This window comes from Camelus bactrianus, chromosome 25 (assembly GCF_048773025.1).
Source record: "Camelus bactrianus isolate YW-2024 breed Bactrian camel chromosome 25, ASM4877302v1, whole genome shotgun sequence".
In the NCBI taxonomy this organism is placed as follows: Eukaryota; Metazoa; Chordata; class Mammalia; order Artiodactyla; family Camelidae; genus Camelus; species Camelus bactrianus.
Window position 1 is genome coordinate 25,115,596 of NC_133563.1, and position 27,472 is coordinate 25,143,067.

At 48.2% G+C, this 27,472-nt stretch overlaps 1 protein-coding gene and 1 long non-coding RNA gene across 4 annotated transcripts in view; one reads left to right on the plus strand and one right to left on the minus strand.

Moving 5' to 3' along the window:
- Positions 1-27,472, plus strand: part of ZHX2 (zinc fingers and homeoboxes 2) — a 142,597-nt gene that overhangs the window by 92,471 nt on the left and 22,654 nt on the right. The gene's annotated exons all lie outside the window — the stretch shown is intronic.
- Positions 7,364-11,192, minus strand: LOC105082906 (uncharacterized). 3 transcript variants are annotated; one of them, XR_012502245.1, is made up of 4 exons: positions 10,916-11,192; positions 8,432-10,777; positions 7,989-8,062; positions 7,364-7,860 (listed from the first exon to the last, which is right to left on the minus strand). It is a non-coding gene; the product is annotated as an uncharacterized LOC105082906 (long non-coding RNA). The 3 variants fall into 3 exon arrangements; XR_006720880.2 differs by having other exon boundaries at positions 8,432-9,175; positions 10,916-11,183; XR_012502244.1 differs by having other exon boundaries at positions 8,432-11,181.

Here is a 27,472-nt window from a genome sequence, read left to right on the forward strand (position 1 = left end):
AAGTTTTAGGGTGGCTGGAGGGTGGGAGTGAGCCACCTTCCAGGAGGAGGGAGCAGCTCCACTGAGGGCTCCAGGGGCTGGAAAGACAGCTGCACATGAGGAACTGTGCACCAGGACCCCTGGCTGGGGCTTTGGGCCCCAGTGTCAATAAGAGGTGGGGTTGGGCTCAGAGCTCTAGGTATCTGGGGGCCTGAAAGTTCCTTTTCATGTTTTTTGCAAAATGGCTTCATGAGGATGGTGGCCTGGCTTCCAGTGGTCATGCCTTGACCCTCACGCAGCCGACTGTTTTGAAAATACTGTGCCTTTTCAGCCTGTCCCACTAGCATGCAGCGTGGCCTCAGAGCTGGCGTCACCCTGACCAGCAGTGACAGACAGTCTGGGAGAGGCTGTCAGAGACATCTCCAGAGACAGCGAATGCAGTCTGATGTGTTCACCAGCCCCCTGCTGGCTGGGCTCTCGCACGGGGCAGCCTCTAACCGCCTGACTCCTGGCTCCACGCGGGCTGCTCTGTGTGACAGCGTGGCCACTGGGCTCTAAGAATGGATGTGTGATGGGAGGTGGGTGGGTGGCTAAAAAACAGCATTCCCAGTGGTGGGGATCCTCCATGGAGCCAAGTCAATGGCGCTGAACCACAAATCCAGGAACTACCCTTTAATCAGCCCCGCTGTGTGCTACAGACTGCCAGCAGCCTCCAGTGCCTTGTCTCCTAATCAAGCCCTTTGCAGAGGCGTTCTTATGTCCATTTTGCGGATGCAGAAACTGAGGCTTAAAAAGCCTAAGGGGTTTGCCCAAGGTCGCATATTCATTCATTACCAAATATGAAAGCACCTACTTTGTGCCAGGTCCTTAGAAGACAGTGGCAGAAGAAAGAAAGGGGCCTTTGCCCCTTGTGAACCTTAGTCTAGTGGGAGCCAAGAAGAGGTGCAAATATACCAGCTTTTTTGAGATATAATTCACATGCTGTATAATTCACCTATTGAAGTGTACCATTCTGCAGTTATATTATATTCCAGCATCATGCAACCCTCAGCACAATTTTAGAACATTTTCCATCAGCCTGAAGAGAAATGCCATGCCCCCATGCCTCCCTTCCCCCAGGCTCTAGGCAACCACTAATCTGCTTTCTGTCTCTATAGATTTGCCTGTTCTGGGCATTTCATACAAATGGAGTCATACACTATGTGCTCTTTTGTGACTGCTTTATTTCAGATATATTATTGATAGAAAGGAGGGATGGATGCATAGAACCCAGCAAGCTCCACCAAGTCTGTGGGTGAATCTGTCCTATAATGATGGCGTTAATGAGCTCAGCTGGCTCCTGGGGCAAGCCTTTCCTGATCTCCACCCCACAGACCCTACCCACTCTAACCTCTATAGTACTTTCTTTTTCCTTCATTCACAGAACTTAATCCATTGTCTCATCTCTGCATATTGTCTTATCTGCCTCCTCCTTGAACCCAGGGAGAAAAGATTGCTCATTGGCATAGTCTCAACACCTAGCTCAATCCTTGATGCCTTGGACGTATGCAGGGAAGACTGTGGAAGGAGGAAGGCAAGCCAGCAAACAGCACTGGGGATCAGCTGCCCTCATCCTGCCATCTGATCCCGGCAGCCAGCTCTCCGCCAGGCTGCCCAGGGCCAAGACGGCAGCATGTATTAAACCAGAGGAACAGAAGGGCACTAAGGGCACTTGCATCCCACTAGCCATGGTCATCATAACCACACATGGTAAAGTGGACAGAGAGTGGGGCAGAGCGGGCAGCCACCCGAGCAGATGGCACTTGCCTACAACTGACAGGCACAAGGGCCCTACTGGTTATTTCTCAGCCATGCCTCAGGCCCCGGTTCAGCCCTGGCCTAGTTTCAAGCCCATTACATGCTGCTGCCAGAGCAGAATGCCCACCCTGTCCCTGGGTCCTGAGACCTGCCCTTTCAGGCCCATCACTTGGCATTTTACCTACCGCTTATCAAAACCCCAACTCATTAACTTGCAGCCGATTTCCTTTCATACAACAGCAGACCTCAAGTCACTAATCAATCTTACAGGTTAATTCGGATACTTCAGCTGGCTCCTGGAGAAGTGGTTTTCTCCCTATTGCTTTGTTACCCAAGCTTTTTCATCTCTCTTGGATTTTTCTGATGTTCAGAGTCTGCAATTCAGTTATTCCCAGAGAAACTGCTTTGGGGAGGCATATCTCTGTCTTTACTATGATTCCAGCTGCCATAAATATTTTAACGTTATTCCCAAGGGGAGCCTCTTGCTTTCTTCTTTGACTTCCAGGCTGGGTCTGCCGTGTCTGGTTCCCTGCAGCCGTGACCGCGCATCTTCTGGGCCCCAGCCCCACCCCACTTCTCCGTGATGCTGTTTCTTCACCTTTCTCAGAACAGCTGTTAGCATCTCAGAGCCCTGGAGCTGAACCCTGAGAGCTACCCCCATCCAATCTCCATGCTTTATAGATAATGCAGTGACACCTTTAGGAATGAGACCAGGAATAGCACTCAGGTCCCCCGATTCCCCTGCAGGGGCTCTCTCCACGTGGATGCCTCACCAGTTACAGCGGACAGCACAGAGCCCGCCATCCTGTGAATGTGGCTGAGTGATGCCGTGAGGGTTTGTGCCCGGGAACTTAGCCTTCTCCCCACTTCACTGCTTCCTGTGCCCTCCACGGCTTCCCCCACCGTCGTGGTGATTCACATTCTGAAAGGACAACTTGTTCTCTTCAAACTTGGAGATTTCCCCGAGTACTCCCCCTAGAGCCTTTGTGGAAAATAGAAAATAACTTTGTAAGAAATTTGTCAGAGGTCCTGTATGGATCATTTGGGGATTTCGTTTGGAAAATTGTGTATCTCTTTCTGCTTTTGCTTTCTTGGCTTTCTGCTGCGGGGAAACATTCCCTGTCCCAGTTATGGGTGATTAATAGGACCTGGTCCAGGCCTTGGGTTCCAGCAGGGTTGCAGACTTTCTCAGAAGCGCAAATAAAGGCAAAAAAGGCTCCTTTCATGTCCCATCTAAAGCAGACTCCTAGCAGAGTCACATTTTGGCTTTGGGAAAAGGTTTGATAGTGGTAGCGGGTGTGTTTCCCCATTGTACGGTGGTCTGAAAACCAAAGAAAGTGATAAATAAACCTTGTGTCAGACAAGGAAAGGAGGTGGTGGATTTTTAAGTCGCCAGCTCTCCTAAATGCAGATTTCAAGCAGGGAGCTCCGGTGGTTCACCAGCCTCTCCTCCTCGTCCTCCTGCAGCCTACGGGAGATACAACTGACCGGCCAGCACACTCTGGTCCCCAGGGCCATCGCTCCCCTGAGCCCAGGCACTGGCGGGGAAGGACAGACAGGCCTCTTGCCTTGGTGGGTTTCAAACCACCTGCCTTGAAGTGCAAATGGCAGGTGTTGGCTCCTCTGTGTCTTTCAGAGCCTCCGCCTGGCTCTTTTATGAGATTACAGGCGCTTTCATCTCAGCTTTGGCCCCGTTTTCCTCCTTCTCAGCAAGGCTCCAAAGACAGGCATCGAGGCTAGAACAAGGAGAGGAGGCTCATTCTGGGCCGCGTCCCTGCTGGGCCGGGCGACCTGGCTTGCGCATCCTCCAGCCACGTCCCTTTGAGCCACGGAGGCTGAGCAGGGAGCCCCAGGGACCAGGTTAAGAGGGGTCCTTCTCCCTTGGCGCCTGGAGGAAGTTGCATTGCATCCTGGGAAGGCTCTAATCATCACTTTGCTTTGTGCTGTTCACTTCAATGCAGTGGAGAGGGGCTCCAGTGCTTTTCTTTCTCTTTCTCTTTTAAACCTAGAGGTACTTTTTTTGAGGCTCGGGGCTGAGAACACAACCCGTCTCTTACACTTTTGCTTTATGTGCATGCCTGCACACACACACCCTTCTTCTTTGCTGTATTTGCTCATAATCTTGCTCGTCAGGTTTCCTTTCCCTTAAAAGCCCAACCAGGGTTTCCTTCCCGTACTGCTCTCAATAAAAGGAAGGGGAGCTTCTGCCCTCCCCTCAACCCTGATTTCTTCCTTCCGTCCATCCGTCCTCTCATTTAACTATTCCTTACGGAGCTTTCCCTCTGTGCTGGCTGCTGTCCCTAGGAACTGGGAAAGCAGCAAAGAACAAAGCGAAGTCCTTGCTTTTAATGTTTGCGCTCCTTCTGATCTGCCCCCTCCACTCCCTGCTCCCCTCCAGCCTCATTTCCCACCACAGGTCCCCTGACCTCCCGCCACCCAAATCCATGCCATTCCCTGATCCAGCCTGCCTTTCGTGCCTCGGTGCTTTTGCTCCCACGTCTCCCCTGGTTCCGGGGGCCCTTCCTTTTCCAGATCCCCATCTACAGTTTCACCTGGCTCAGCCCTTATCTCCGTGAAGCCTTCCAGCACCTCTGCCCCCATCCCAGCACCTCCCTCCTCTGTGCACTCAGAGCACTCATCCCACGCACCACTCTGTGACCTGTTTCTCAGGGCTCCCAGCCTTGGGCTCGCGTTGGGGTCACTACACATGAGGCTTTGTCCCCACCCAGTGTGGTGGGGCCTCCAGGCCCTGATCACCTCCCGTCCCCTAACTACTCCTGGGAGTCCTCAGGGAACGTTGCGGGTATGCTTCACTCTGAGGAGCCGCCACGAACCCTCCTCCTGTTCTTGCTCTTGAGAGGCCTCGCAGAGTCTGACAGAGCACCCAAACCACCAGCGCCCCCACCCCCACTGTGCCCACGCCTGCAGTGGACTCTGCCGTGACCAGAAGGCTACAGCCCCCACCCCGTCGTGTTCCATTCCATCACGAGACCCTGGCAGGGCTGCTTCACGCAGAGGTTTTTCTTGAGACAACGCTGTCAGTTTTAACTTGTTCCCTCCTCTCAGAATTAGGCATGGATCCTTGGGCTCTGGGCCAGAGGATGATCTGATGAAGATCAGGCACCAGGCCGCAGTCAAAATTGCATTTCCTTCTGATGACTAAGGCAACGTTCTCAAGTCAGGGTATGCACCTTCCCTAAGGACACATTACTTCCCAAACAACCCTTAAGGCTTAGAATTCAAAAATTTATTGGCAGGCCTGTCCTGCCAGAATTCCAAATGTGTCCTGACATGTTTGAATCCTAAAATAAAGAACACAGGTGGAGGAGGCACGCATACCACTATTGTACTTTCCTTGCCCAGAGCAGACATCAGTAATCAGTTACAGTTCAGTTTTTGCCTCGTGAAGCCATTAGGATTCTTCCCAAATACGTGACTCTAAAGGCACTGCAAACAGACCTCCCCTCTGAAGGCTTTCTGGATCCTCTCAATGGAAACAATCCCACCTCTTCTTCTCTTTAGTCTTGCACAACCCTCAGGATTGTGCTGCCCTTGCCTGAGCCCATTCAGGCTGTAATAATAAAAGTGATGGCTAACGTCTACTAAGCTCTCTTTTTTTTTTGAACTGAGTTGATGTACAATATTATGTAAATCTCAAGTGTACAGCATGGTGATTCACAATTTTTAAATATTGGCTATGTCCCTGTGTGGTGCAGTATGTCCTTGTAGCTTATTTATTTAATACTTGGTAGTTTGTACCTCTCAATCCCCTACCCCCATCTTGCTCCTCCCCCCTCCCCTCTCCCCACTGGTAACCACTAGCTTGTCCTCTACATCTGTGAGCCTGCTTTTGTTTTGTTATATTCACTAGTTTGTTGTATTTTTTAGATTTCACATATAAGTGATATTACACAGTGCTGGTCTTCCTCTGTTTGACTTACTTCACTAAGCATAATACTTCCAACATCTATCCATGTTGTTGCAAATAGCAAAATGTCATTATTTTTTACAGCTGAGTAGTATTCCATTGTGTGTGTATAAATATATATATTCACACAAATATACAAATATACCACATCTTCTTTATCCAGTCATCTGTTGATGGACATTTAGGTTGCTTCCATGTCTTGGCTATTGTAAATAATGCTGCTGTGAACATTGGGGTACCTGTATCTTTTTGAATAAGTGTTTTTGTTTTTCTCAGATATAGACCCAGGGGTGGAATTGCTGGGTCATGTGGTAGTTCTGTTTTTTTGTTGTTGTTTTTTCTTCTATTGAGATTGCTGTACAATAGTATATGTTAACAAGTGTACAGTATAGTGACTCACAATTTTTAAAGGTTATGCTTGATTTATAGTTATTATAAAACTTTGGCTGTATCCCCCAGGTTGTACAATATGTCGTTGTAACTTATTTTATACCTAATAGTTTGTACTCTTAATCCATTACCTATTTTTAGTTTTATGAGAAACCTCCGTACTGTTTTCCACAGTGGCTGCCCCCATTTATATTCCCACCAGCAATGAATGAGGGTTCCCTTTTCCCCACAACCTCGCCAACATTAGTTATTTGTTCTTTTTGAGCATAGCCATTCTGTCAGGTGTGAGTTGATGTCTCACTGTGCTTTTAATTTGCATTTCTCTGATGATTAATGATGTTGAGCATCTTTTCATGTACCTGTTGGCCATCTGTATGTCTTCTTTGGAAAAAAGTGTATTCAGGTTTTCTGCCCACTTTTTAATTGGGTTGTTTGGGGGGTTTTGTGTGTGTGTGTGTTGAGTTGTCTAAGCTGTTTATATACTTTGGATATTAATCCCTTATTGGCCATATCATTTGCAAATGTTTTCTCCTATCTAGTAGGTTGTCTTTTTGTTTCACCAGTGGTTTCCTTTACTGTGCAAAAACTTTTAAGCTTAATTAGGTCCCATTTGTTTATTTTCCCTTTTGTTTCCTTTGCTTTAGGAGACAGATCCAAAAGAATATTACTCGGTTTATGTCAGAGGGTTGTCTGCCTATATTTTCTTCTAGGAGTTTTATGGTTTCCAATCTTACATTTAAGCATTACATCTATTTTGATTTTATTTTTGTATATAGTGTTAGAGAATGTTCTAACTTCATTCTTTTACAGGTAGCTGCCCAGTTTTCCCAGCACCACTTATTGAAGAGACTGTCTTTTCCCCATTGTATGTTCTTGCCTCCTTTGTCATAGATTAATTGACCATAAGTGTGTCAGTTTATTTCTGGGCTTTCTATCCTGTTCCATTGATCTACGTGTCTCTTTTTGTGCCAGTACCATACTGTTTTGATTACTGTAGCTTTACAGTAATCTACTGAGCTCTTGCCTTGACTCAGGCACTGTTCTAAACGACTCTTCTTCAACTCATTTAATCCTCACACTCGTATGAAGTAAGTGCCACCACCCTCCCCATTTTGCAGATGAGGCAACTGAGACACAGGAATGACACAGTTCCCAAGTCAGAAACTGTGTCCTGCCCACCTTTGTCATTTCAGTGTTTCAACCAACATTTTTATTAGGCACCCCTGCATACCAGGCACTGACATAGGCCCCAAGGACAAAAGCAGAACCTAACGTGATTAAGAAATTGTTTATTTTGAGCACAGTTCTCACAGAGAGATAGGAGGCCAGGAGCTAAATTCAGGAACATGGGAGCTGAATTGGAGACTGAGGGAGTAAGTTCATTCAAGGCGTTTAAAATGAATGAACGAGAGAGGAAAGAACAAAGCTGAAGGCTGACTAATGTCTTTTATTCCCTGACAGCCCTTGCTGTTCTTGTAGAAGCCAGTTCTTCCTGCTCCAGCACCCGCAAGCTCAGTGGATGGCATCCAAATGTGTGAAAGAGCCGAAGCTACCTGGGGTGTGGGTGGGTGCCAGCGGAGGGTGCGGCTCGTCTTCACAGCCCTCTAGGCCTCTCCCGCCCCTCACGGGATGTCAGAGCCACTGCTGCCCACTCTCTCTGTTGCAGTCCTGGCCGCAGGGTCATCACCAGGCCCCTCCAGGACTGGCTGTCATATGGTCCAGACCCCAGAACGTCCCTGGCAAATTCAGCAATGCTGTTTTGCTACCTTGGAAACAAGAACATCAGTCCTGCCATCTGCCTCCTCACCACCTCCACCGCCCCCAGCCTCTTACCTGTCCCGTCTCTCCTTGCCTCCCGCCTCACCTCCTCTGTTACACCCAGATCCCTTCTCACCTGATCCTCAGCAGACGCTACGGTGTGTTCAGGCCTCTGTGTCTCAGCCCAGACCAGGGGTCAGCCAGCCTTTTCTGTAGAGGGGCAGGTAGTCAGTGTTTTAGGCTGTGCAGACCAAAAGCTCTCTGTTGCAACTACTCAACTCCGCCGTGGAAGCATAAAAGCAAACATGGGCCTGGCTGTCTGTGTCCCAGTAAAGCTTTATTTGTAAAAGCAAGAGGTAGAGCATAGCTTGCCAACCCCTGGCCCAAACTGTCCTCCCATCTGGAACATCCTTCTGCCTCGTTTTGTAGCATCCATGCTTCCCTTTTTTTCAAGGTTCAGCTGTAGTCCCACATAGCCAGGAAAGCCCCCCTCCCCGCCACCACACCCCTGTATGCTAATCTCCCCTTCACCAAGTTCTTTTCCGTATCATCTGTGACACCTTTGCATCTATAACTTACCTCTCCCTACTTAGGTGGTTAGCTTCTGGGGATGTACACCTCAAATGTCCTCAATTCTGCCATTAGATGGAGGAGTCTGCTGGGTTCATAATCAGCGCACAGCGTACGATCAACAGTTTCAAAGATTTGCGGGACTGCAGCTTGTGAGCAAGCTACTGGCCCTCTGTCTGTTTCTCCTGGTACATCGCACGGAGGACAGCTCGGCACTTACTCATTCTGCATGTATTTGTTGAGTACTCACTACATACGAGGCACTCCTTTTTCTTTTTAATAAGTCATGTGCTAGCTTCAGGCTCTTACTAGCATGAATGTGTGATGATGTCTTGCTTGGAAACCACTGGGTGAAGAACTGAAAGAAATTCTCAGAGATGAGAGGATGGCAGTAATTACTAGTTGATCTGCATCTTCCAGTTTTTAAGGCACTTCTACACCTGTTATCCCATTTAGTCATAGTAACAACCCTCAGAGGTAAATGGTGTTATCCCATTTTACAGATGAGAAGACTGGGCTCAGAGGTTTATGGCCCCACTCGCTCCAAGTCACACAGCTTCTAAGAACTGGAGCTTGACTCCAAAACTCTTTCAACCATGGCTAAAATAAAGCCACCCCTCTGGTTCTAAAGATAACAATATGGGTTATTATAGAAATTCTTGAAAATAAATACTAACTACTATATGTAAATTAGGTATACAACAAATTTCTTCTGTACGGCACAGGGAACTATATCCAAAATCTTGTAGTAACCTATAATGAAAAGGAATATGAAAAGGAACATATGTATGTATATGAATGACTGAAGCATTATGCTGTACACCAGAAATTGACACCACATTGTAGACTGACTGTACTTCAAAACAAAAATAAATTAAAAAATAAAACAGGCTGCGAAAAGGAAAAGAAATGATACTGAGAACTGGAGCAGTTTGAAATACAGAGAATAAAGACTGGAAACCAGAAAAAAAGTTGTTGAAAATATATAAAGCAGAAAATAAAAATCATGAATAATTCCAAAGCCCAGACGTAGCCAGCGTTAACATCATCTGCATTTTTTACAAATGTTTGTGTGTTTTACACGAAATTGGTGTTCTATCGTATATACTGACAGGTAGCTGCGGATTTTTTGGCTTTTATTTTAAAAATTAAGGTACTTAGCATACAGTGATATTCATGCCTTTTAGTGAACAGTTCTGTGAGTTTTCATAAACCTATGTAGTTGAGTAACCATCACCAAAATCAAGATACAGAACAATTCTATCACCCACCCCCCCAAAATTCCCTTGTGCTCCTTGTGGGTCAACCCCCCCTCTCCAGCCCCTGCAAACCACTGGTTTTTCTCTAATTTTGCCTGTTCCAGACATCACATAAATGGCATCCTACAGTACGTTGTAGCTTCATTTTTACTTAACATTTTATGAGTATGTTCCCACGTCCTTATATATTCTTCAAAAGTATTATTGTTTAATGACTCCCAGGCACTCCCCCTCCTACGCACTCTTCAGCACCACAGCAGCCCCTCAGAGAATAGAAATGAGAGGCAGAAGGCCGTGTTGGAAAGAACAAGGGCAGGCTGGGTCTGCTTAACACTTGTCGCCCTTGATAGGAGGCGCCGGCTTCTCTGCCTATGGGCCGAGGTGGCCGAGCTCCACGCAGGCTCCCCGGACAATACCGAACATGGTATATGACACCAAGTTTGCATCCAGCTCTGCCTTTAGAGTTTAGGCCTGGCACCTTCAGTTCTTGGCTTCAGATCCAGAGTTCCCTGAGCGAAGTGGAGATAAGAATGTGCCCCGCACTGGGCCGTCGTGGCCTGTGTGTGTGTAAGTGGGGACACTGTGCCCTCCAGTGCAGGCTGCTTTCCCCACAACCTCCTCTGCCCCTCCCCTGATGTCTGGATCCACCTTCCCTCAAAGGAGAGCTGAGTTAATGTTAGCAAGAAGTGTTGAAGACAGGCTGTCACCTTGTTGAAGCTGCCTCCCTACCGTCATCAGAAGGATGGAGAAAGAATTGAAGAAAGGGAGCACTTCCTAAAGAACAAACAACCGTCAGAATCCGGATGCACTGGGAAGCAAACAAACAAGGGCCTGCAGAACCCGCCCCGAACATGCAGGAGACGCCCCTCAGTGCGGGAGAGGAGCAGGGCTGGGGTGACACTTGTAGCTCTGAGAACCTGAGTGGCTCAAGGCCTTTCCTGCCTTCCTTTTGGGTGTTAGAGTTTCAGCAGTTTCTTCCCTGTCCCAACCTGGCAACTTCTTCTCCTGCCTCCTGGATCCTGCTTAGACCTCCCAGCAAAGCAGTCAGTATCCTAGCATGTTGCTATGGAAAGAATGGCAACATCCCTTGCGAGCTCTTGAGAAAGAAAAAAAAAGAGAGAGAGAGAGAGAGAGAAAAGAAAAGGGAAAAAAAAAATAGGACAAGCAGGGTTTTTTTTTCAAGTGTTACGAAACTGGAAGAAAAACTGTTCCACCACTAAATATATCCGCTTACCCAATCAGCAGATGTTAGGGCTTACACAGCCTCAGTCTCTCAGTCCTGCAGAAAACTCTTTGCAGACCGTTTTCACAGCCATCGGTCCCACGGAACTCGGAGAGGCTGCTTGAGATTTCTAGGATGGTGGCTGCACCTTCCGTGTTGGCCAAATGGACGACGTGGCAGTCGTTTCAAGGGGCACCTTTGAATAACTGGACTCTGTTTTGTTTATTTGTTTTAAAGGCCCGCCTCCTGTTCCCTCTCCCCTCCCTCTTCCAGTGTCACGTCACCCCAGCTTGGACTCCCTTGGGTTCCTTCAAAAACCCAAGCCTTGGAGCTCGGTTTGACCCCCACCTCTGCCTTGGACTAGCTCTGGTCCTTGAGCATGTTATCCTGAGCTCTCTCTGAGCGTCTGAGCTGCACTTTCCATATTCGTAAAACACCTACTTTCAAGATTTTGTAAGTTTAGCAATAACAGTGAAGCTCCAAGCACAGCGGCCAGCACAGAGCTCTCAGTAGCAGTGCTGTGTAGCAGAAAGAGCTTCTCTTGCCTTCAAGTCACTCTGCCACCTGACCCGGGGGCTGTTGGGGGCTGCCGAGGGGGCGGGGTGTGTCTCTCATCCTGCTGGCAGAGCCAGCCAGGCGGCCCATCAGGCGTGGAGCCCCCTCAACCTCAGGCCTTCCTCAGTGTCCTTCGTTCAGGCTTACTGTGACTTGTCAGGCTTCAGGTCCAGGTGTAGGCATCTTCTCACACTCTTGGTTGTAATCTTGGGTCTGCCTCTGTGCTGGTGAACTATTGCTGCCTAAAAACTGCACCAAAACCCAGGGATTTCCAATAGAAATCTGTTATATCTCACAATTCTGTGAGTGAGAAGTTCAAACAGAGTGTAACATTTTGGGCTTGTCTCTGTTCCATGCCGTCTGGGAGCCACAGCCCAGATGACTTGAAATGATGGGGCTGGAACAGCTGGGGACTGGCTGAGTGTCTCTCTTTCTCTGCTTTGGGTGGTGTACGAGTTGCCTTGGGCTGCCATTACCAAAGTGGGTGGCTCAAAACAACAGAAACTTGTTGTCTCCCAGTTGTGGAGGCCAGAAGTCTAAATGCAGGTATTGGCAAGGCCATGCTCTCTCTGAAGGCACAGACCTGTCTCCTGGCTTCTGCTAGCCTCTATGTCAACAAGATACTGTTATAACATTCTTCTTTCTAATACCACTCATGTGACATGGAACATAATTGATTTTTTAAAATTTCTTCCCCCATAAGCTACTGATACTTCATCAGCCAGTGCTCGGTGACCATTCTGACCCATTCAGTCAGCCAAGAAGTAACCCCATTTCTCACTTGTATATAGAGTTTTGCTTCTTGATATTCCCTGGCACATATTTTTAATATTTTGACCAAGCTCCCGTACCCAGGGTCACAGCACGTTGGAGGATTAAGACTGGCATCTGGAAATTCCTCTGGAAGAGGACAAAGAATCACAAAGACAGGCCCCTAGTGTCTGAAAAATTTAAAAATCCACTCAGTATTATTTTGTTTCCTGTCTTCATATACCGGTAACTCATACTCTTTCTCACATGGATGCACAGAGAACGGCAATTGCCAAAATAGAGCAAACTCTGTAGGAAACTAGGGATGCGGTGTGGTTGGTTATAATTAACTAAGGTTGTATTCCTCCCAAAAAGGGAAACCACAAAGGCAAAAGAAGGGTCAGGCTTGGGCTCCTACTTCAGTTCAGCAAGCCAGCTCGATGCCCTGTCTCCTGTTTGTACAACAGGAAGGTAACAGCAGGGAGCTGGTGTAAGGAAGGTTCTGAGGCAGATCACCAAACAAACCTCTTCTCGGCCCCAGTGGCCTCATGGGGAAATGGAGGCTATAGCGTTTCCCACTCTGCCTCCCCAGGATGAAGAGCTCCCACTCGACGATGTGCGTAAAAATGTTCTGTGTACCATAAGGCACATTCCGGACCTGGGGGAGGCTCATCTCCAGCAGCATCCTGACGGTCATTATTGGTGTGGAGGAGATGGAGAGGGCTATTGGCAAAAAAAAAGCGAGCAGACTGGTAATTCTCTGCCAAAGAGCGGCAGTTTGCAAAGTAGCTCAGAAAATATGAAAGAGGAATTCTGGAAGCACAGGGACCCCCTCCGGATTCTTTCTCAAGCTTAAATTGTTAAAAAAAAAAAAATCATACTTTTCTAGAGCCCTTGCACACGGGGACTGACTTGGTAAGAATCTTGCCCCCCGTGGTGAAGGTGATCCCAAAACACGCCGTCCCGTCCCGCTTTCCCTCCACCTCCCAGATGTGTTGGGGGTGCGGAGACTCAGGGCGTTGCCAGGTTTGTGTGCTGAGAGCAAAAGTGGCGGGAGGGGGGGGAGTCCCGCCTAGTCCTTGGTCTGTCCACCAAGACATCACATCGGCGAGGCCAACCAGAATCCTCACCCTTTCAGCCCAAAGCTGGTCCTCGGTGTTATCAGGGGACCCTCCCTGGTCTGAGAGCTTTCCAGGCCCAGATGGGGCAGGCCTTGCCAGTGGCTACCGGAGGCCACTTGTCAAGAGCCCCCTGGTGCTCTCCATGGGCATTGATACGTCTCTAAGCCTCAGTTTCCTACTTGTAAAATGAGTGGGGCTGGACAAGCCCAGATGCAGGTTTGCGGTCTGTGGCCCACGGTTGGCCAGGAATACTCTCGCCCTGCCTGACTAAAGGAAGCTGTTTACTTGTGTTGGGGTGCAGCCATGCAAGGCTCTCTGTGCCTGGACCCCCGGGAGCCAGGGGCGTTTCTACAAGAGTTGTGCACTCCTGGCTGTATGGGAGGGGCTGAACTGAAGTTCATGTCTTGGGCCCAGGGAGGAACCTGCAGCCGTTTAGTGAGCTACCACCGGACATTCATCCCTTATGAGACCTTTAAAAGAGGGATGGAAAGATGAGGGAGGGGGAAAGGAAGGGGATCAGAGAGAAAGGGGGAAGGGAGGGGAGAAGGCAGTTTGGTCCCTTTGTAATCGCCATCTCATGTGAGCCTTACCACAGCCTGGGACGTGAGGGGGACATGTTAGGCCACCCTGTAGACAGCTCAGCTTTAACACACTCAGGGTAAGGCCCTCCACCTCCAAGAGCAGGTGTTCTAAACATGGGGGCACAGCTGAGGGTGTGGGTCAGAGATGCACCCAGTCATCACCCACTCCAGGCGGTTCCATCGGCATCACCTGGGGAGCTTGGAAAGCCACCACAGCTGGGTCCCCGCCCCAAGGTTCTCATGCAGTTGGCCTGGCATGGAGTCTGAGCATCAGATTATGTCAGCAGATGCGGTTTATGATTTAGAAGATCTTTCTGGGGGATTAGTGAGTTGAGGAAGGTGGGCACGAAGGGGAAGCTGGGAGACCAGGCAGGAGGCACCTGCAGGGGCCCAGGTGAGAGACGGTGCTGACCTGGGTCAGGGTGGTAGCCGTGGAAGATGAGGAGGGGGACCGTGAACCTGAGCTGGAGGGAGAGCAGCAGGCCGTGCTGCATGCATCTTTGCAAGCTCCCGTGTGCCTCTCTAAAGACTGTCATTTAGAACATGGTCATCGCGAGCAGAGGTAATCACACTAACGGTGGCGATTTTATGGAAACTGAAGGCAGTGGATCCTGGCCTTGTGGATCAGAGTCCAGGAGAAGCATTACTCATTCCCAGGAGAAGCAGGGAGCAGCTGACCTAGGAGGGGGCGTGGGGTGACAGGAAAGCCTCACGTGGCACACCCAGCTCAGCTCGTCCCCGGAGTGCTAGCCTCTGTCTGTGGCAACAGGTCACCACAAAGGGGTTGGCTCAAAACAACACAGGTTTATTCTCTAACGTTCTAGAGGTCAGAAGCCGATGATCAGATCCTTAAGGCTAAAGTCAAGGCCCTGGCAGGGCCGGATTCTTCTGTAGCCTCCTTGTCTTTTGCAGCTTCTGGTGGCTGCCTGCAGGCCTTGGCTTGTGGCTCCCCTCTTCTGTCTTCAGAGCATCTCACTCCAGGCTCTGTTCCATCATCATATCGCCTCTCCTCATCTGTAGTCAGACCTCCCTCTATAAGGGCACCTGTGATTAGATTTAGGGCTCACTTGCACAATCTCTCCATCTTGCTAGCCTTAAATTAATCACATCGCAGTCCCTCTTGCCATATAAGGTCACATTCGGAGGTTCCAGGGATTAGGACCTGGATGCCCTTGGGGCTGTTATTCAGCCCGTGATACTCTGGGTCCAGTGCAGAGAGATGCAGAAATACAGCCCCTGGATGTACCTTAAATCTGTGTCATTTCTGTCTGGGATTTAACTGGCTTGGATGAATGGCTTTGTGGAGGACATTCTATCAGAGAATACGAGGAAACCTTCAGCCTTTATCCCAGGCTTTGAGATGAAGGGAAGTCTCTTCGAGGTAGAGATGAAAGGGGTTCAAGCGAAAGCTGTGGGCTGGGGGATGCAAAGGGTGGGCTGGAGGGCGGGGTGGGGGCTAGAATGGAGGGGGATCTGACAGACAGAATCTAAGGATCTGCTGAAAAGCCCTGTCTCGCCCTGATCCGTGCCTGGGGAACAGAAAGATCTCGCTTCTCTCTCGTCTCCAAGAAGATGAAGTGTGCGCAAAATCACCCACAGGAGCGGAATGAAAAGGTTACACCAGGAATTGTCGATACAATACATCCCCGTAGTCTCACAGCGTCTCTAAATGTTTTGATAGCAGAATTTGATGGATTGTAAATCAGAGTAGACCCGTCTTAAACATTTGATAGCGCCTTATTTATGTATGTATGTGACATGTAGAGCTAAAATTGATTCCTTTTTCTTTCTGTCTCAGGAAGATTTTTTTTTCTGCTTTCAGAAACACATCACTTCCCCCAGCCCTGGTTTTCTGTGTTTGTGGGTGTGTGTGTGGTGGGGCCTGCCTGTATGTGGTGGGGGCTGTTATGCTTCATTCTACGCAGAAAAAGGATAGTTTGCCTTGAAGAAGATGATAGCACCAGTAATTAACTGCAAAAATAATGAAGCCACTTTGCAAAATATGTCTTTATCGTGTTGCTTTTTTTTTTTTTTTAACAAGACTATTGTTCAGAGAAAGAGAGGGAGTAAAGATGTTACAATGCGATAGATCTGTGATGTGAAACCCAGGCAGACACACACACAATTTCCTGATTGCCCTGGCCTGTGTCTATAGTTGTGAGCTACTTTGAGCCCCTCCAGGGCATCAAATTCATCTTGCCTTTGTCATACTCTTTCTGGGGCACTAACTTCTGCTTTATAATCCATCGCAGTGGAGCTGCTCTTGCTCCATCATCAGCCTTGCTATGATTTACCAGTATTTGCAGGTACCTGGTCTTAGGATCTTTGCCAGCATTAGCCCTCTTATGGCACCCTAACAATCCCACGAAGTGGGCATGAGCTCCAGATTTCTGCATATCTAGGAGAAGGGAAGTTTCTTGCCAATGTCATGACTGGTTAGTTAGTGTTGGAATGGAGCCTCAATTCAAACCCAAGTCTGTTCTAACTCCAAAGCTAGGAGACTTACCCACTCTGTTTGATCAGCTCCTGAAGGAACAGTTCAGCTCAAAACACCTTGATTCTCACCATGACATTAAGGTTGGACAGCGACCTAGCAGAACCTATCACCCCAACACAACCACCTCAGGAGAAACTTCACCCACCTGCCCAGGCAGATGGGCCATTAGTGTCTGATAATGCCGGTGAAGGACCAGATTCTCAGTCTTCTTGGCCGTACTTGCATACTGTTCCTTCCCAGGTCTCAGGGTTGGCCTTACCTAACGGACAGGCTCAGGGCACCTCTACGAGCCTTCCAACTCCAAACAATGCCCTGTGAACCTCCTTCATTCTGTTTTTCCTCCTTTGGATTCTCTCGTTAAAGGCAGAGAATGGCATTTGGCATTTATCCATAAGCTATCACAACATTGCTTCATCTTTACTTCAAAAAACTGCATTGCTACAGTTTTGTTCTTTATTCCACTTTATAAAAAGTATTCCTTGGGATTGAAATTTCTTTTACTATTTGATCTAGATTCACAGGTAACTTTTCCTCCCTCTTTTTTGGAGATGTTTGGAGTTCTCAACTCATGTTCATCTACCCCTGAATCGTCCCAAGTAGGGAGAAGAACTTTTTTCCATTATAAAACCATCATTCAATCCCCAGTACCTCCATTAAAAAAAAATTATAAAACCATCAAAGAGTTTTGTTTTCATGTTGGTAAGTGAAATGTTGTACTTTTCAATGAATTTTAAGATCTTTCAAAAAAGAGTATTTTGAGGGAGAATATAATTTTTAAATGATAACTGAGTAATTTAAAAATTACTTTGCAGTGAACATAGAATGTCACAGGTAGTCAGTGAGCCTCCACTTCTGTTTTCATTGATACTCATTACCATTGCTATTTCTTGATGTGAAGATCTCAGCTTAGATATCCTCTCCTCAAAGAGACTTTCTTGATTATCTCATTGAAAGTAGCTCTTACGTCACCATCACATTATTTCTAAGAACTCTCTGCAGAGTACTTACCACTGTCTGTAAGTTCTTTGTTTTCTGTGTATGTTCTGTCTTTCCCTCCTGGATCATGGGCACCTTGAAAGCAGGGATCTTATGCCTGATTTCCTGAGTATCTAAAGCAGTGTCTGGTAGAGAGCAGGCACTCGAGAAGGAATGAAGGAATGAGTGTATGAGTAAGTGAATGAATGTCTGAGCTGTGTTCTCTTTTCCAAGGTCCATGTTTGTTTCCAAAAAAATAGGTCTTCTGCTGTATTTCCCTTTACAACACCAGGAATGATTTACAGCAACATGGATGGACCTGGAGATCGTCATACTAAGTGAAGGAAGCCAGAAAGAGAAAGAAAAATACCATGTGCTATCACTTACATGTGGAATCTGAAACAATGACACAAATGAACTTATTTACAAAACAGAAACAGACTCACAGACATAGAAAACAAACTTATTGTTGCTAGGGGGAAAGGAGGGGGTGGAGGGATAAATTGGGAGTTCAGGATTTGCAGATACTAACTACTATATATAAAATAGGTAAACAAGGTCCTACTATATAGCATATGGAACTATATTCAATACCTTTGAAAAATATGAAAAGGAATATATATATATATAAAAAATATATATATAGAACTTAATCATTATGATGTACACCAGAAATTAACACAACATTGTAAATCGACTATACTTCAATTTAAAAAAAAAAGAAATACGCACAAAGGTTCATTCCTATAACATGATCATGTATTAAACTGCGTTTCTGTACCTAGCAGCAACAAGAAAGTTGATGTAAATAAAGCATTTATTCTGAAAAAGAACAAAACAAAATAAAATCCCTGGAATGTTGTAGGTCAGGAATGGAGCACCGAGATGGCCTTGGGTGGTGGAAAGCGCCTCTCAGCCAGCTCCCAGTGCTCCTAGGGAGGTCTGGATGGTGAGGATGACACGGTCAGGTTCATGTTTAGAAACACGATGTTCGGTCATGGCATGTCATGAGGTATGCATGGAATCTGTTTCTAAAAGTATTGAAGTTTGTGAATGATGTACTTTTCTTGATTAGCAAGGACTCAAGGTTAGCCCTCTGTGAATGTCTCTCCCACTAACACCCTGAGATTCTTACTTGCGGGAAAGAGAACAGTGTGGCCTAGTACCCAACACATCAAGAATGAGAGAATGTTGCAGACGGGCAGGTCACCTTGCATGTCTCCTCTGGCAGGAAAAGGCTAAAGATTGTTGAGAACGAAATGGTGGCAGTGAGGAGGTTGGCCTGAAACCACACGTGTCGGGACGTTTTCAGTTATAAGTGACAGAAAGCCCCATCACACTGGCTTAAGCAAACTGACGTATGGGAACACCCCCTGGTGTGTCGGATTCAGGCCTGGGGGCATTCAGTGGGGTGTGAGCAGGGCCTCTCCGCACCTCTCAGCTCAGCTTTCAGCCGCCCGTCATGTGGCGAGATGACCACTAGCACTTCTGCGCTTCCATCCAGTCCCTTCAGCAACTCCACCAGAAAAGGAGCACATCCTACCCCCAGGGCTTCCCGCAAAAGCCCCAGAATAGAACCCCACTGGTTCCGACTGCTCCACTGGGGTCACGAGCCCATTCCTGAATCAATCACGGTTGCTGGAGAGCGCGATGTACTGAGTGGTCAGAACCACGTCCCGCGCCCAGTGCTGGAGGACCCACAGGGGCCAAGAGAAGGTAACAGGCCTTTCTCTAAAAAGAACTGGACTGCCACTGCCAGAGGAAAACGGAAAGGATGCCGGACAGGTGATGCCGGCCACAGATGGGTGAAGCCCAGAGGCCAGGCTGAGACGCCGGCAGTTCTTGCAGATGCTGTTCACCGAGAGGCCACGAGGAGGACTCCACCCACAGCGGAGGAATGAAGGATCGGGAGACATTATAGAAGCAGAGACGGGGGACCTGGTGCACAGTAAACTTCAGGCTGGGGACGCAGGGGAGGGGCAAGAGGAATCTAGGTTTCCAACTTGAATGGCTGAGAAGATTGTGCTGCTTTTATTGGAATAAGGAGCACTAGAGAAAGATCAGGTTTGGGAGACAGGCGCTGAGCTTGGTTCTAGATGTGTTAGATTTGAGGTGCCCGTGAGGCTCCCGGTGATGATCACAGGTGCACAGAATCCACACTTGGAAGAGACTCCCAGGCCGTCCAGTCCAGCCTCTGCCAAGTTCCCCTTCGGATAACCTTCCAGGTGGGGGTGCCTGAGTAGAGGCTTCTCCAACTGAGTGGGCATTGGATCGTCCATGCTTTTTAATTCATACATTATTTTCTTGAATCATCTGGGCCTTGTTTATAAAAAAAAAAAAAAAAAGTCAGGTTTCAGTGGAGAGTGGTCACTCCAGCCTTCGTCTACTTGTAAGTCTTTGCAGTCCATCCTCACTGGCAGCCAGCAGCCAGAAAGGAAGGTCTGGGGCGCTGCAGAGAAGAACCACGGCTAGAAAGGCTGGTTGGGTAGATAATCTCTCTGCAGGGGTGAGCTTAGAGCTTTTGGGGCGGATGAGGTCACCAAGGAGGATGGAGAGGAGAGGGAAGGGGCCAAGGGCATGGAGGTGCACCTCTGAGAGTGGAGAATGGATGCGGGCGCACAGCAGGAGCTGCCAGGAGGAAACCGGGAGTGCAACCCAGGAGAGCCCAGGGGAGGTGGTCTGATGAGGCCAGGTTGCCCCACGGAGGCGGTGATGTGGGATATATTTGGCAGTTTAAGAGAAAAGTGTCAGCAGAACAAGGAGGCTGGAATCCGCAGAGGGAGGGGTGAGCAGTGCAGTAACGGAGCAGGGAGAGCAGCAGTCTTCTCACACTTCCTGTGAGACATTTGATGGTTACATGGTTTTTAACAACAGGTTACCCTCCCTGTGTCTCAATGTCAGAACTCATCGTGTGTGGGGCCCAAGGCCAAACGCTGTGTGCGGAGAGGTCACTGGATGCTCATTTGACCCATTTGACACGGGTACCATTTTCATCCCCAAATCACAAATGCTGCGGCTTAGGAGGGTGGATGTGACTAGTCCAGGCTCACACTCCCATGAGTGGTACCACCAGACCCAGAAGGCCAGCCTCTTTCCTCGGGAGCCTCTGCCCTGGAGAGCAGGAGTTGGCATGATGGCCTGTAGACTGTGGCAGAATTGAGCAGCTTTGGGAAACTGAATGCTGCTTTTCATGTTGGTTTTGCTGTGTTTAGTGTTTTAAGGAAATGGCGATCTCAGGTGTTTATAACTGAAAGGGAAGGGATTCAGTGCTGAGGGAGCTGCTGAGTGCTGGGCTGGGGTCCCTGAGGACCAGAGGGCAGCCTGGAGGCCAGGCAGAGGGTTAGCCTTACAGTGGGGAGACCCACTTCCTCCTCCGAGGTAGAGAGAAATGAGTGTGGAGATGAGTAAGAAGGTGACCTTTGTCTTGTGACTCTGATCTCAGCAAGATAGAAAGCAAAATCTTCTTCTAAAACAAAGAGGCAACAGAGTTGGCAGACTTTAAAAATATTGGCACAGTTGCCATAGAAATGTCTATGGGCATGAACAAAGGATGGGTAGAAAGATGTCGGAGCACGTGACTCAGGTGGGATGAGCTGGTATCAATGCGCAGCACCAAGGCGCGGGGGTTGGCAGCTGAGAAGGGCTGCTGGGGGAGAGGTCGGGATGCTCCGAGGGGAGACTGAGGAGGAGGAGGGCAGAACAGAACCCGTGAACCTCGCTTTGCCGAGCCCCGCATCACTATCGCTGGCTCACTCACTCAAGTCACCCTTTTAGGGAACCAGATCATGCCAGCCTTAAAGGGTCTCATTCAGTCCAGTCCTGCAGGTGGAGTCACCCATTTCACAGTCTCGGGGACTTATGCTGGCAATGGGGAATGAGTGAGCATGGTTGGGGTTCTCCAGGTTGTGTGTGGGTTTGGGGTCTAGGTGGTGGGCATCCCGGCTGGGGCTGGAGAAGAGTGGGTTCCTATTAGTAAGTGGCAGAGCTGGGATTCCAACCGGAGGCCTGGCTCCAGCCTGTGCCCCTTCCCCTGACCAGGTGGGCACTAATGGCAAGGACTGAGGGGGAGCAAGGCAGCCAGAGGCCAAGTCTTCACCTGGTGAAGAGCCCAAAGAGCCTGAGCTTTGGAACTGACTGCTTTCAGGAAGAATAAATCCTGGGCCCCAGGCACACAAGGACCCAGATGGTTCTGCCTTCTCAGGAGGAGCTGGCTCTCCTTGCCCTCCAGTTCTCACCACCCGTCTCAAGTCAGCACTCCCACCCACAGCCAGCAGGACACCAGCCTCCTCGCAGAGCCCTGTGTCACCCAAATGCATGGTGATGCTAACGTCACCTTTCCATTTCATGAACTGCATTTCATCCACTGAAAATTTTGGCTGGAGGAGACCATGTAGGGGCTTTCTTCTACCTAATAAGAGAGCATCTCGGAGTAGCAAGTTGAGAAAAACATTACAATTCAATTAAAATCTTAGTCCTTTGAACACTCCCAGTGGGGAAGAGCCACTCGGAATTTGTGAGAAATCTAATTTAGAGACTCAGTGTCAGGAAATGGAATTGTTAACAATTAGCAACGGTGTGTTACGGGGATCCAGCAGTGGGTGTGGGGTCAGGATTCTCTGGGCTCCACCTTCCTCAGGCAGCCCGTTAAGCTCTCTGAGCCTCAGTTTCCTCATCTGTGAAATGGAGAACATCAGCATCTGTCGTCGGTGTGGTGGGGATGCTGGAGACCAGGCGTGCAGATGGCATCCTGTTACTGCATTATGCTCCTCCGCTTAACCAGACTAGCAGACCCCTCTTTGCTGTAAAAAAAATTGTCTGAGAAACTGAGCCATATAAGTTAAGCACGTGCGGACATAGAAAACAAACTATGGCTCCAAAGGGGGAAGGGTGGGGAGGGATAAATTAGGGAGTGGGGATTAATAGACACACATTACTATATATAAAATAGATACACAACAAGGACCTACTGTATAGTACAGGGAACTATATATTCAATTTCTTGTAATAACATATAATGGGAAAGAATCTAAAAAAATACACATGTATGTACATATATAACTTTGCTGTACACCTGCAACTGACATTGTAAATCAGCTACACATCAATAAAAAATTAAAGAAAAAAAAGTTAAGCACAAACACAGGTAATGGGAAATAGCTTTTGAGAGCTCACCTCCTCAGCCACCGGCTCCACTGCTATGGAACCTGTTTTTCTAAAGATGTCTTACACTCTGATCGAGCCCCACTCTCCATGGTCTTTACTCTTCCAGCATCATGACTTTGTACAGTTCTTTCCCTATTTCTGCATCGTCCTCCGAATCATCACTCCCCAGGGACCACACTAATTCACCGTAGTCCAGCACAGAACGCAGCAAGGAACACCTCCCATCTACAGCACAGGGTTGGCCTCAGGCCCAACCGCTTCCGAATCAGGAGAGGCCATGTGATGGCTTCTTGACGAGGCCACTGCACCTGCCTGCCCGTCAATCACAGTGGCTGCTTGTTAGAAATACAGATTCCTGGGCCTGCTCCTGGCTGTTCAGGTTTAATAAGTCCGGACTGGGGCTCAGGAATGGGTATTTTTACAAAGCACCCCAGGTGATGTCTGATGGTTTGGGGGCCACACCCCCAAAAGTCAAGTGTAGATTTAAAGTAGCCGGGGCAGAAATTGGCAAAACTCAGGAATTAACTGAGGGTCACCAGTGACACTTCAAAAGCCTCTCCCAGTTAACTCACAAGATAAATGGAGGCAAGGATGGAGAGGAATGAGGAGAGCGCTGGGCGCTTAGAGCAAAGCCCAGGATCCCTGCATCCCTTCCTTTCTCCACCCACCCCCAACCATCACCACCACAACATACCTCCCATCAGAATTCCTTCTTCTGGGGCGCAATTGGTGGCACGGCAGTTGGGGGGAAGGCGTAGGGGAACAGTGTTGTGACTTTAAGACACAAAAGAACAGTCACACACACACACACACACACACACACACACACACACACAAAAGATCTACCCTTGATGAACCGCAGCGGAATCTGTTAACAGCTCTGCCAGAAGACCCAGCAAAGCTGAAAGCATCCTTCTGGGCTTTGATGTCTTGACAAGATGCTTCCTTTGAAAGCTCAGAGACAGTCGCGTTATTTCCTCTGACAGCCCCCGTGAAAGGCTCCAGAATCAGAAGTGGCGTCCCGCCAGGGCCCAAAGGTGCGATTCTTTGAGAGCACTTGTGCTGTCCCCAAGGGGTCCAGGTTCCTCCACTAGCCCTGACCTCTGACCACCACCCCCCCCCGGCCTCCACGTGCCTTCCCTGGAGCCTCCCCTGGGAGGTCAAGAGCCTGGACATTTCCCTCATCTGACAGCCGGGCTGCATGTCAGCCACCTTGAGAAGCTTCCAGGGGCTGATCTGACAGTTTGACCCATTTTTCCTTCCCCTGAGGGCCGCAGGTCACTTGTCAGAAAAGGTCAGGAAATGCCATCACCCTGCATCTGGAAATGAGCCGGGAGAGAAGAGAGACTAAGGGGATGACAGTGAGAAAGTGTTTACTTGGAGAGGCTCACAGAGCCTTCTGCTTGAAGTGTCCACCTGTGCAGTGTCATCCTTACCTGGGAGCCTGTTAGAAATGCAGAATCTCAGTCCCACCCTAGACTTACTGAATCAGAATCTGTTTTTTTTCGTAGGAACACTCTTATTTTCAAATAGCTTCAGGGAACCTGTATATCAAAATGTTAAAAAGTGTAGTTGTCTCTGAACGTTGAAGTTATGGGTCATAATAACTTTCTTCTTTGTAACTTACCATGTTTTCTAAATTATAATGCATATGAACCTTTTCATAATATGAAAATATTGTCAATAAAAACCAAAGTATTTTTGTCATAATAGTTATAAAGTACTATACAATAAAAAAAAATCTGTCTTTTCACAAGATCACAGGTGATTTGTCTACACGTAAAGCTTGTGGCCCAGCTCTACTGCTCCAGGCTGTGTGACTGTGGCCAAGCTCCTTAACCTCTCTGAGCATCAGTGTCTACACAGGCTTTTGGAGAAGTAAAACACTTAGCACCAGGCATATACTAAGCCTTCAGTGAATGTTTGTCATCATTGTTATTGGTAAAATGATTGAGGGAGAATCCATTTTGCCACATTTAAACCCAGACCATCCAACCACTCCTTGATGGAGAAGGAAGCCCAAATTGAATGGAAGAAAGTTCCACATAGAAAGTGAAGAGCCCTCAACATTCACTTAAGGAATAAACTTAAAGTCTCGGTGTCTCTTAGCAGCCTGGGCGCTGGCTGTTTGATTTGGGGTTAAGACTGTTAATCATCTGCTTGGTTTGAGGGTTCTTACCTTCATTGATGCGTCTTCTCTTCCTGCCATTCCCGCCCCCCAGCCTTATCTCCTAGACCCTGCGGTTCCCATGATCCTGCCTAAAAGGCTTCGACCCTCCTGCGCCGGCAGAATGACATCCCACCTCCTTAGCACGGCACTCAAGGCCCTTCACAGTCTGGCCCAAACTGATTTGTCAGCCGCCTCCAGGCTGCCCTCACGCCCTGCCCTTGAAACTCCGTCCTTGTCATCCCTCTGAGGTCTCCTTGCTCTTGCTGTCTCCTCTGCCCGGGATACTCTGCTCCTCTGGTCCCCCTTTCTCTCTGCCTGGCAGGATCCAACTCCGCCTTCGGCGCCCCACTTACCCCGGGAGGCTGTGAGGTGCGCCGAGAGCACGGCTTCAGCTTGGACGGACTTTGTTCAAACCCCTGCTCTGCCACATGCCAGTCATGTGACCTGGGCAAGGCACGTGGCCTCCCTGGCCTGGGTTCTTTCTTCCATAAACTGAGGCTAATAACACCTGCTTTGCAGGGTTGTTATGAGGATTCGTCAACAAAGTATGGAGAATTTCAGTTCATCACAGTCACGGCCGGCTTCTTTTAAGAAGAAAGTTGCCTCCCCTGGGAAACCTTTAGCATCCTTTTCCCACCTGTCCTTCAAAATTAAGTCCAGCCTCCTCTGTGTTTCATAAACTCTCCTTCTTGACTTTGTGACGTCCGAATGCTGCAGTGATGCCTTCTCACGGACAGAGTCCCTTTCCTCCCTGGTTCCCCCCCACCCCGGGTGCCCCACTCCTCACCCCATCCTCTTCGCTCCTTGGCTTTTCTCCATCATGCTTGTTAGTGTCGGCTTCTGCTTGTTTATTCTCGTGAGTGTGAGCTCACTATACTCAATGTCTTGTAATAACCTATAATGGAAAAGCATATGGGAAAGAATACACGCCTGCTCACTCCTGGGTCCTTGCACTCAGAGGCTCTCGGGCAGGATTTGTTGACAAATCATTGTGTACCATCGAGGGGTGTTCAGGTGGCCCAGCCCTGCCTGGCTGTGAAGGGTGAATTGTGTCCCACCCCAAAATTCACATATTGGAGTCCTAACCCTCAGAATGTGACTGTATTTGGAGTTAGGGCTTTAGAGAGGTGATTAGGGTTAAGTGAAGCCCTTGGCATGGGCCCTAGTCCAATCTGACTGGTGTCTTCACAAGAGGAAGAGATTAGGAGATAGCAGGGGTAGAAGAGAGACCATGTGAGGACACGGGGGCCAGGGGGCCACCTGCAAGCCCAGGGGAGAGGCTTCAGAAGAACCCTGCAGACACCCTGGTCCCAGAATTCTAGTCTCCAGAACCATGAGAAATAAGTTTTTGTGCCAGTCTGTGCACTTTGTAGTGGCAGCCCAAGCTGACTACTACACCAGCTGTGAATTCCTTGAGGACAAGAACCCTGGTTTCTTCATCTTTGTATGCCCCGTATCCACAGAGTTCTGGCCCAAAGCCATACACGGTAAACAGAGTTCTAATCAAATTGCACTCTGCCCACAACAGGGAGGGTGAAGCAGCCCCCAGTGGCGAAAGGGGGAGCCCTGCACAGACATTCAGAAGTGAGTTGTTCGTAACTGTCTACACAGGTTGGCCATTTCCCTTGTGTATTACCTATTCCAAGGTGGCACTGTTTCTCTTTCTTTGTTGGGGTTTCTTTGTGGTGCGTGAAAAATGCCATGATGGGTAAAAGGAAATCCAGTCACTGGCAAAAACGGAAAGGAGGCAAGAGTGTGTGCTTGGGGTCTGGGCTCCCTTTGCATGTAACGTGCATGTGACGCTCTGTCCTAGTGGTCCTGTGAGGGGCGGGACTCAGGACTGAAAGAGGCTTGATGGAGAAGAATCTCAGATGAGGGAAATGTCTTCCCTCTCCTCTCCTTCTGGGCAACAGGACTTTTTATTATTATTTATTGAAGTATAGTTGATTTATAATGTTTTAGTTTCTGATGTACAGCATAGCAGTTCGGTTATATATATATATATATATTCTTTTCTATATATATCTTTTATATATATGTATATACTTTTCCACATTCTTTTCCACTATTGGTTATTACAAGATATTGAATATAGTTCCCTGTGCTATACAGTAGGACCTTGTTATTTATCTATTTTATATATAGTAGTTTGTATCTGCTAATCCCAAACTCCTAATTTATCCCCCCCTTTCCCTTCTGGCAACCACAAGTTTGTTTTCTATGTCTGTGAGTCTCTCTGTTTTGTAAATAAGTTCCTTTGTATCATATTTTAGATTCCATATATAAGTGATAACATATATTTGTCTTTCTCGTCTGACATACTTCACTTAGTATGATAAATCTCTAGGTCCATCCATGTTGCTGCAAATGGCATTATTTTATGCTTTTTATGGCTGAGTAATATTCCATTGTGTATACATACCACCTCTTCTTTATCCACTCATCTGTCAATGGACACTTAGTTTGCTTCTGTGTCTTGGCTATTGTAAATAGTGCTGCCACGAACATTGGGGTGCATGTATCTTTTCAAACTAATCTGCTCTCAGTATATGGGCACCAGGCTCTTGAACACAAAGGTGTTTAGTTCTAACCTGTTTGGGCCACCCTCCCAAAGGACAGGGTTTGCTTCTGAGGGTCCCCAACCACCAACCCCTCCGCTGGGCCCTCAGCACAGTGGCTGGAGCAGCCCGGGGGTGCGTGGGTGCTGCCCTGAAGTGGAATGTTTTCTAGGTTGAGATAGAATGTGCCTTTGCCCTG